Below are 11041 nucleotides of genomic sequence, written 5' to 3'. Positions count from 1 at the left end.
TTTTAATTTGCTTTTATACACCTATTATAGAGGTGTATAAAATTATGAGGGGCACCGATAGGGTGAATGCACCGAGTCTTTTACCTGGGGTAGAAGAATCCAGAACCAGGGGACATAGGTTTATGGTGAGAGGAGCAAGTTTTAATAGGAACCTAAGAGACAACTGTTTCATTCAGAGGTTGATGGGTATATGAAACAAGCTGCCACAGGAGGTAATTGAGGCAGGTGCTAATAACAGCATTTAAAAAACACTTGGACAGGCACATGTTTAAGAAAGAGCTGCAGATGCTGGAAAAATCAAAGGTAGACAGAAATGCTGGAGGAACTCAGAGGGTAGCATCTATGGAGAGATGGAATAGGCAGCGTTTCGGGTCGAGACCCTTCTTCACACTGATGTCGGGGGGGGGGGGGGGGCGGGATAAAGAAAATCCTTCCCCCCCCCGACATCAGTCTGAAGAAGAGCCTCGACCCGAAACATCGTAGCATCTTGGTTGGCATGCGTGCGTTAGGTATGTGTGTGTGTGTACATGTGTGTGTGTGCATGTGTGTGTGTACATGAGTGTGTGTGTGCGTGTGAATGTGCGTGTGTATGCATGTGCATGTGTGTGCGTGTGTGTGCGTATGCATGTGTGTGTACATGTGCATGTGTGTGCATGTATGTGCTTGTATGTGTGTGTGTGTGCGTGTGTGTGCACGTGTGTATATGTGCTTGTGTGTGTGTGCATATCAGCATGCACTACAGTCCATACCATCCAACAGAAGCTAAATGAATGGAATATTGGACATTGCTTCACAGAGAACAATAGTAACAAAGTACCATGAGGTAATAAACCGTTGAGGCAGAAATGCAGTTGGTCTGCTGAGTTCATCCAGCAATTTGTTTTTAACCTGGAACTACAAATGTGTGTGAATATGTTATCCTGTTAGAAAGTGCAACTTCCACACCCAAGCACAAAGGAGAAATGGAAACCTACTGTCGGCAAATTCCTTCATATCCTTGGAGGCCCATCACACAACGCATGCATGGAAAGCAACTCTGTGTTTATCAATCGCACGTTATTTCCATGGACACTACTCATGCAGAAGCAGCCATTTGCAATTCATTAAAGGAGACCTGCTGAGCAAGACCTAACCCCGGAGATAGGGAACTCACATCTAATTTTACTTCGGAGTCACGTGAGTGATTCCGTGAAGAACCCGCTCAGCACGCATGCGCGGCATTACGTTCAGCAGAGCAACAGCGGCACAGCGGGAGTCAGGCGCTCCCGCTACGGAGGTGAAAGAACGGACCGTCAGGTAAGCTGACGTCGGGGGTTTCTTTCACAGGGAGCCTTCTGCTTTCCGGCAGAGAAGAAAGGCAATAGAACAAACCTGTCCCCCGCTCGACTCCACGGAGGAGCGTTCCATCTGGGGGGGGGGGGGCAGCAACAGAACAGACCTATCCCCCGCTCGACTCCACAGAGGAGCGTTCCATCTGGGGGGGGTGGGGGCAGCATCAGAACAGACCTGTCCCCCGCTCGACTCCACGGAGGAGCGTTCCATCAAGGCGGTAGGATCACTTACCCGGCCACTTAACGTCACAGAAGAGGCGTCCGGCCGGTGGCTCCGACTTGTCGGATGGGACGTCTTTCCACCCGCACGGGGGGAAAGACAGCCGCCTGAACAGACCTGCCCCCGCTCGACTCCACGGAGGAGTGTTCCATCTGGCGGGGGCAGCAACAAGGCTGTAGAACCAGCATATTCAGCAACATTTTCACATAAAGAGCGGCTGTAGAACCGCTTACCGGGCGGTCCGCTATTCCCCGACACCGTGCCAAGCCCAGCCCGCTAGCGCCTGAGCAGCAGGCTGGAAGTAAAGCCACGGAAGAGGCGTCCGGCCGGTGGCTCCGACTTGTCGGACGGGGACGTCTCTCCACCCAGGCGGGGGAGAGACAGCCGCCTGAGTCGCATGGAGAGGCTCTTGGAGCAGGAGCTCCAGCGAGGTGCACCCCAGGAGGGGCGCTCTCGCAGAGGGGGGTCAGGCACTCCCTCCACAGTGCCTTGTGCACTGTCCATTGCTACCTCCTTTCCAGAGGATAGCTTTGGTGACCAGGACTGGGCTGGTCAAGAACAGGGGCTATGGCTGAAGATCTCGGGAGAATGCAAGGGGTGCAGGAACGGGAAGAGCTGCTAGGTGTGGTGGACAGCTACGTGGCAACCCCACGTGCAGGAGGCCGTTAAAAGCCTGACGTCAGCCATCACATCGTTTTCCTCGTTCCATGGACAAACACGGAGATGACCACAACCTTTGTAAACAAGTCATAAGACCTGCCATAAAAATCCTACATTGCGGGGTTGTGCATACCCCAGCCACTGAGCCAGACCCACTGCTCTTTGGCAAAAACCTCACAAAGCATATGAAGGACATGAAAGAGGTTTTACAAAACTTTCGGCTCATGAGGGCAGGGCCGGGACGAGCAAACCAAAAACAGTAATTCCTACGCAGCAGCACCCCATCGCGTCCATCAGTCAACGTCTACCATATCGGGCTGATGAAACCTCAGGGTCTGCATTATATCACCGAAAGTCTTCTTTAGACCAGGGCCCAGAGCGGACCTCATGGAAAATGTGCCACCCCCCAACGTCACCGCCACGTCAGACGACGTGCAACACTCGTTGGACCGGCAGGAAACAGAAGAATACCCATAACCATGTAGGTAGGTGGGTCTGGTTCCTACCAGTATATAGAGTAATACTAACACATGGGAGTCTATTACGAGTGATCAGTATATACTCAATGGCATTAGTGAATACAAATACATTCATACTAGAAAAATTGCCACCAGGTCAACATTCACCCCAGAGGGTATTTTTCCCCTCTCTGTTAAAGAAACGAGAGGGACAAGCTGAACTGGTGAGACTAATTACAAAGGGTATCATGGGAAAACCTGAACCCTTGCAATTCGTATCAAATATATTCACTAAACCCAAAAAAGATGGTGGATGTCGCATCATCATTGACTTAACTTCACTAAATATGTTTGTTAAGTACATACATTTCAAAATGGAACCGGTTGTTACTGCCAAACAACTACATTCCAAAGGATACTTCATGGCAAGCATTCATCTTAAAGATGTTTACTATTTAGTACCATTCACAAGGATCATCGCAGATACCTGAAATTTACCTGGATGGGGCAGCTATAGCAGTTTAAAGCATTACCCAATGGGTTCACATCAGCCCAAGATTGTTCACCAAGACACTAAAACCAGCTCTGACAATATTCAGAAAACAAAAACATATTGTCATGGCATATCTTGATGATATCTTAAATGGTAGGCAAGACCATGGAATTGACTATGTTAGCTGTATCAGCTACCAAACAGTTATTCAAAACCCTGGGATTGTCTTACATCCAGATAAATCTAAGTTGAAGCCATCCTCTATCATGGACTACTTGGGCTTCACAATTAATTCAGTCTACGTGACTGTAACATTGCCAAGAGATGAAATAGTTGAATTGGCACAATCATGCAACAATTTAATGGTCAACAAACTACCAACTACTCGACAAGTAACAGAGTAATTGGGAAAATGGTAGCAGCATTTCCGGCTACATAATTCGGATCTTTGCACCAAAAACGACATACAGGTCATTATGACCGTGTCATGAAGTTACCCACTGAAGCAATATCAGAACTGCAGTGGTGGGCAAAAAAAAAAAAAAAAAAAGTTTGGCATAGTTTCAGCCTATTATCATCATTAACGCTATGTCAGTTATCCAAACAGATGCCAGTGCTCAAGGCTGGGGAGCAACTAACTCTATATCCAGCACAAGTAGTAGATGGACTAACCCAGAGTCATCGTTACCACTTACACTGGGCATTAATTATCTAGAAATGTTGGGTAACTTTTATGGTTTAAAAGCATATGCATAAATATGCATCACTTGCATGTATGGTTACAAATAGATAATACTACGGTGGTGGCCTACATTAACCATATGGGCGGCATAAAATCGGTATCATGCGACAAGTTGGTCAACACAATTTGGCAATGGTGTGTCCAAAGACATATTTGGCTATCAGTAACTTACCTGCCAGGTAAGCTAAATACAGTGGCAGACACCAGGTCACGTAAATTTAATGACAACATCGAATGGATGTTAAAACCCAAAAAAAAATTTCGCAAAATTTATCAAGCAATATGGCACACCAGATATCGATTTATTTGCATCAAGGCTAAATCACCAGGTACCTATGTATGTCGCTTGGGAACCAGAACCCTGAGGCAGCAGCAGTAGATGCGGTCGCGCTGGATTGGGGAAATTCTTCTTCTATGCATTTCCTCCCTTCTGCCTCATCAGTCGGGGACTACGCACAATACAAATGGACTCTGCTTCAGGTATTTTGATAGTACCCGACTGGCCTACACAGCCATGGTTCCCAATACTCCATGACATGGTTGTTGAAGCTCCGATGGTATTCCCCAGTGACCCAGAGTTATTAACACCCAGTGTCGGGCGCAAGCCACCCGTGCCATGAAAAAATCAAACTCCTGGGTTGCAGATTCTGCACAAACCACTTCTGGGACTGGGATTATCATAACAAACCGTCGACACCATGTCAGCATCCCTCCGAACATCCACTAAAAAACAGCACTTGTCCAGCATCAAAAAATGGGAGAAGTACTGCTTGGATACAGGGACCACCTACTCAACCGCTACAGTTACCAACGTACTGGAATTACTGGCGAACCTTCACCACGATGAAGGACGCAGCTACAGAGCCATCAACACAGCTAGAAGTGCCCTGTCTGTCTATTTCAAACCAGCTCCAGGACAACAGGCCATGGGGTCGCAACCGCTGGTGGTCAAACTAATGAAGGGTATTTACAACTCTAACCCCTAGACCAAGGTACACCCATACATGGGATGTCAGTGTGGTCCTGACATACCTCAGGGGATGGCCACCAGCCAGATCCCTCAACCTGGAACAATCTATGCTCAAAAACACTCATGTTGATGGCACTTGTATCTGCACAGAGGGTCCAGTCACTACACCTATTGCGACTGGACAGCATGCTCACAGCTCCAGACCAGATCTCTGTCGTTATCCAGGGAATGATCAAACAGAGCAGACCAGGAACACCTAATCCAGTCGTGGAATTCCGGGATTACCCGCCAGAACCACGGTTATGTGCCATGACCCACCTACTATCCTACATAGACACAACCAAAATATTTGAGGGAGATGAAAAGCCTTGTGGGTCAGTCATAAAAAACCTTATGGTCGGGTGACGAGCCAAACCATTGCGAGATGGTACAAGCAGGTGCTAAAAGCTGCTGGGATAAACACTAACATGTACAAATTTCATTCCACAAGGGCAGCATCCACGTCGAAGGCTAAATGAATGGACGTGTTTATAGACCACATCCTGGCTACAGCAGGATGGTGGGGGAAAAGACCGTTCAGAAATTTTATAATAAGCTGTCGGCAAAACCTGTTTTATTTGCAGAAAAGATTTTACAGACTGCAAATATTTAATTTAAGCCCAGGGGAGCAATTTAATTTCTTTATTGTTATTGTTAAAAAATACCATTGTGTTTTTCTACAAACAGATTCATTGGTTGATTACGATAACACACTTCCTCCCTCAAGGACTTCGGCAGTGCGTGAAATAATACCTGTTACACGGTCTGAAATCACAGAGCTTTGAAGTCTTCACGGAATCACTCACGTGACTCCGAAGTAAAATAGTAAGATTAAACGAGAACTTACCAGTTTGAAGTTTGATCTGTATTTTATGAGGAGTTACGATGAGGGATTACGTGCCCTCCGCTCCCACCCTCAATAATATGGGTCAAACTGATAAACTGATGTCTCCTTGTCTTTACTATGTTTACTTCAATAACTGTGTCTATCTGTGATTCCACACCGCTGCATTGAAGTATGCCGCGCATGCGTGCTGAACGGGTTCTTCACGTAATCCCTCATCGTAACTCCTCAAAAAATACAGATCAAACTTCAAACTGGTAAGTTCTCGTTTAATCTTACTATTAGTCTTGTTCAAATGACATGCTTATCCCTCAGTCACCTATGCAGAGGCCTTTCTCCCTCCTTTATTGTAAGCCAGAACCTCACCAGCGATCCCCACCTTGACATTTAGCCCAACCCTTGCCTGCCCTATTCCTAATCACAAATCTACCATTTGTCCCCCTCCTCACGGTCCTGACTGTGCACCACCCAAAAATTATTTAGAGATATGGCATGGAAACAGGCCATTCGGCCCACCAAGTCCATGTCAACCATCGATCGCCCATTCACACTAGTTCTATGTTATCTCACTTTCGCATCCACTCCCTACACATTAGAGGCCAATTCAGATTCAGATTCAGATTCAATTTTAATTGTCATTGTCAGTGTACAATACAGAGACAACGAAATGCATTTAGCATCTCCCTGGAAGAGCGACATAGCAAATGATTTAAATAAATAATAATAAGTGTCCGGGGGGGGGGGGGGGGGGGGGTGATTGGCAGTCACCGAGGTACGTTGTTGAGTAGAGTGACAGCCGCCGGGAAGAAGCTGTTCCTGGACCTGCTGGTCCGGCAACGGAGAGACCTGTAGCGCCTCCCGGATGGAAGGAGGGTAAACAGTCCATGGTTGGGGTGAGAGCAGTCCTTGGCGATGCTGAGCGCCCTCTGCAGACAACGCTTGCTTTGGACAGACTCAATGGAGGGGAGCGAGGAACCGGTGATGCGTTGGGCAATTTTCACCACCCTCTGCAATGCCTTCCGGTCGGAGACAGAGCAGTTGCCATACCATACTGTGATGCAGTTGGTAAGGATGCTCTCGATGGTGCAGCGGTAGAAATTCACCAGGATCTGAGGAGACAGATGGACCTTCTTCAGTCTCCTCAGGAAGAAGAGACGCTGGTGAGCCAATTAACTTACAATCCCGCACATCCTTGAGAATTGTGGGAGGAGAACCGAAGCAGCCAGAGGAAACCCACATGGTCACAGAGAGAACAAGCAAACTCCGCACAGGCAGCACCCAAGATAGAATAGAATCAGGATAGAATCTGGGTCCCTGGCGCTGTGAGGCAGCAGCATTACTAACTGTGCCACTATGCTGCCCAAAGCATACCACGCCCCATCTCCACCATGGCTTCCTATTGTTATATACACCTCATACCTGTTTACCTTCAGCAGCTCCATAGTGACACCTTAGCACACCTCTCCATGTGCAGGGGTGGTTTTAGGCAATTCGGCTTTTAAAACTGATCAAGCAACTGATTCCGTGTGGTATAACTTATAGTTATTCTTGCACGCGTAATATTTTTGATGTAGTCTCATTTGTGGATTGATAGACACTGTGAAACAGAGGGACGCCCTTAAACCATGCCATATCTATGTATGAAATGGATATAGCATTTCATAAACTCATCCAGAGCACCCAGGGTGTGTTAGAATATCATATTATATAGTAAACCCTCGTTATAACGGATCATGGGGAGGGGGGCATGGTGTCCGTTATTGACGATTGTCCATTATAACAGAGTAAGGACTTGTCAGATGGTGGTTAATACAAAACAAGACACAAAATGCTGGAGTTACTCAGCGGGTCAGCCGACATCGCTGGAGAACATGAATAGGTGATGTTGGGACTGATTCAGTCTGCTGAATTACTCCAGCACTTTGTGTCATTTCACTTTAAAACTATGCGCCGATGCCGCTGGTCTGCACCAGAGAGCCCTTCTTCACCGGTTGACGCGGCTGTTGCTGCGGTTCACGTTGTAGCCCCTGGGGACGCCGCTTTCTTCAGGCCGCTGCCGACAGCAAGACGTGGTCGGTGACCATGAGGCTCCCTCCCCACTCACCTGCTGCAGCTTCTAAGGTGGAGAATGCCGGCGAATCCGGAGAGAAGGAGGTAGAGGAGCCATTGGAGGAGTTGGGGGTGGGGGGGGTGGGGGGGGTGGGGGAGGGGGGGGGGGGGCAAGAGAGAGGCCAAGTGGACAGAATGATGGGAGAACGAGGAGATGGCATGGTCAAGGGGGGAGAAAGGAGAGAGGAGAAACAGTAGGAGCAACAAAACAATAAGAAACAGCCCATTATATTTTAGATACAATGTTGACCACAGAGGCTCCATATAAAAAAAAACACCATGTACTGTATTTAAGAGGCACGGCTGGATAAACGGAGCAGTTCAAATGGAAGATTATGGGAAGGAAATGGACAGCTTTTCTGGGCAACTCTGATCACTTGGCCTTTCTCTTCCTGCTCCTTTGAAGTTTGGAACATGCTCAATATCACTGCGATGGATTTATATCCTTATCTTTATCCTTTTCCTTTGAGTGCGGTTAGCAGGGGACCGCGGGTCAAAGGAGATGGAGGAACTGAGTGAAATCCAGGTTAGTCGGGAAGTGGTGTTGGGTAAATTGAATTGATTAAAGGCCGATAAATCCCCAGGGCCAGATAGGCTGCATCCCAGAGTACTTAAGGAAGTAGCTCCAGAAATAGTGGATGCATTAGTGATAATTTTTCAAAACTCTTTAGATTCTGGAGTAGTTCCTGAGGATTGGAGGGTAGCTAATGTAACCCCACTTTTTAAAAAGGGAGGGAGAGAGAAAACGGGGAATTACAGACCAGTTAGTCTAACATCAGTAGTGGGGAAACTGCTAGAGTCAGTTATTAAAGATGGGATAGCAGCACATTTGGAAAGTGGTGAAATATTGGACAAAGTCAGCATGGATTTACGAAAGGTAAATCATGTCTGATGAATCTTATAGAATTTTTCGAGGATGTAACTAGTAGAGTGGATAGGGGAGAACCAGTGGATGTGGTATATCTGGACTTTCAGAAGGCTTTCGACAAGATCCCACATAAGAGATTAGTATACAAACTTAAAGCACATGGTATTGGGGGTTCAGTATTGATGTGGATAGAGAACTTTCTGGCAAACAGGAAGCAAAGAGTAGGAGTAAACGGGTCCTTTTCACAATGGCAGGCAGTGACTAGTGGGGTACCGCAAGGCTCAGTACTGGGACCCCAGCTATTTACAATATATATTCATGATTTGGATGAGGGAATTCAATGCAACATCTCCAAGTTTGCGGATGACACTAAGCTGGGGGGCAGTGTTAGCTGTGAGGAGGATGCTAGGAGGCTGCAAGGTGACTTGGATAGGCTGGGTGAGTGGGCAAATGTATGGCAGATGCAGTATAATGTGGATAAATGTGAGGTTATCCACTTTGGTGGCAAAAACAGGAAAGCAGACTTTTATCTAAATGGTGGCCGATTAGGAAAAGGGAAGATGCAACGAGACCTGGGTGTCATGGTACACCAGTCATTGAAAGTAGGCATGCAGGTGCAGCAGGCAGTGAAGAAAGTGAATGGTATGTTAGCATTCATAGCAAAAGGATTTGAGTATAGGAGCAGGGAGGTTCTACTGCAGTTGTACAGGGTCTTGGTGAGACCACACCTGGAGTATTGCGTACAGTTTTGCTCTCCAAATCTGAGGAAGGACATTATTGCCATAGAGGGAGTGCAGAGAAGGTTCACCAGACTGATTCCTGGGATGTCAGGACTTTCATATGAAGAAAGACTGGATAGACTCGGCTTGTACTCGCTAGAATTTAGGAGATTGAGGGGGGATCTTATAGAAACTTACAAAATTCTTAAGTGGTTGGACAGGCTAGATGCAGGAAGATTGTTCCCGATGTTGGGGAAGTCCAGGACAAGGGGTCACAGCTTAAGGATAAGGGGGAAATCCTTTAAGACCGAGATGAGAAAAACATTTTTCACACAGAGAGTGGTGAATCTCTGGAACTCTCTGCCACAGAAGGTAGTTGAGGCCAGTTCATTGGCTATATTTAAGAGGGAGTTAGATGTGGCCCTTGTGGCTAAAGGTATCAGGGGGTATGGAGAGAAGGCAGGTACGGGATACTGAGTTGGATGATCAGCCATGATCATATTGAAGGCGGTGCAGGCTCGAAGGGCCGAATGGCCTACTCCTGCACCTATTTTCTATGTATCTATGTATCTATGTATCTATGTCACTGTGTTTTTAATTAGAAACATTCATTGAGAAGGCATCCAAGGTTATAACTTGCCAGCACCGCTTGAAGCTAGCCTGCATCTCTTAAAGGGGAAGGTCATTGTGGCTGCGTCAGATGCTGGGAGTCATGCGTCTTGTGAGTCTACCATGAGAAACATTTAGAGTTGGAAATATTTAGAGTTGGACATAGTAACATGGTTGACTCAAAAAGCCTTTGTGCGGAAGTCATACAGGAGGTGTCCCAAATGTCCCCACAGTTATGGATGGCCTTGTCCCCCAAATAGACAATGGGGGGGGGGGGGGGGGGGGCATTGTGAGGGAATGGGGAGGAGGGGGAAGAGAAAGATCAAAGGGGCAAAGGGGGAACTGGCACGAGGGGTTTTGTAACTTTGTAAAGGCCCTTTATGGTGACTATTTGCATACCTGGGCTATGCGAGCAAAGAATTCAATTCAATTCAGTTACATGTTGTAAAGGCAGCGTGAGGAGACAGCAATCTAGAGCAAGGGACAAACTCTACGGTCCTGATACAAGGCAGCAGTAAACTCAATCAGCACACACAAAGTTTTTTGCTCATTGTTTTGAAATAATACTTTGGAAGTTACTGTCAAGACCTGCAATTCTTGGTCATTCCTTATTGCGCTCGATAAGATGGGTGTCGACCTGCTGGTCCTTCTGGTGAAGGTGCTCTGCTGTAGGGAAGGCAAATTCAGGATTTAGACCCAGCACCGATGAAGAAAACAGCAATTGTTTCCCAAGCCTGGATGGTGTGTGTCGTGGAACCTGCTGGTGAGTGTTTCCCATGTTCCTGCCCCTCTTCGCCTTCTTGGCATGTCAAAATAATGAATTTAGGAGGTGCTCGCAGGGTTTACTAGGTGAGTAACTGCAGTGTATTTTATAGCGGATAAACTGAGAAGGTGTTTTGTGTCTATCTTCGGTGTAAACAGGCATCTGCAGTTCCCGTCACATTACTTTCACACCTGCTGCCAATGTTGTCCTTGACCT

The sequence above is a fragment of the Amblyraja radiata genome, chromosome 7 (assembly GCF_010909765.2).
Source record: "Amblyraja radiata isolate CabotCenter1 chromosome 7, sAmbRad1.1.pri, whole genome shotgun sequence".
Taxonomy (NCBI): domain Eukaryota; kingdom Metazoa; phylum Chordata; class Chondrichthyes; order Rajiformes; family Rajidae; genus Amblyraja; species Amblyraja radiata.
This window is presented reverse-complemented; position numbering follows the sequence as displayed.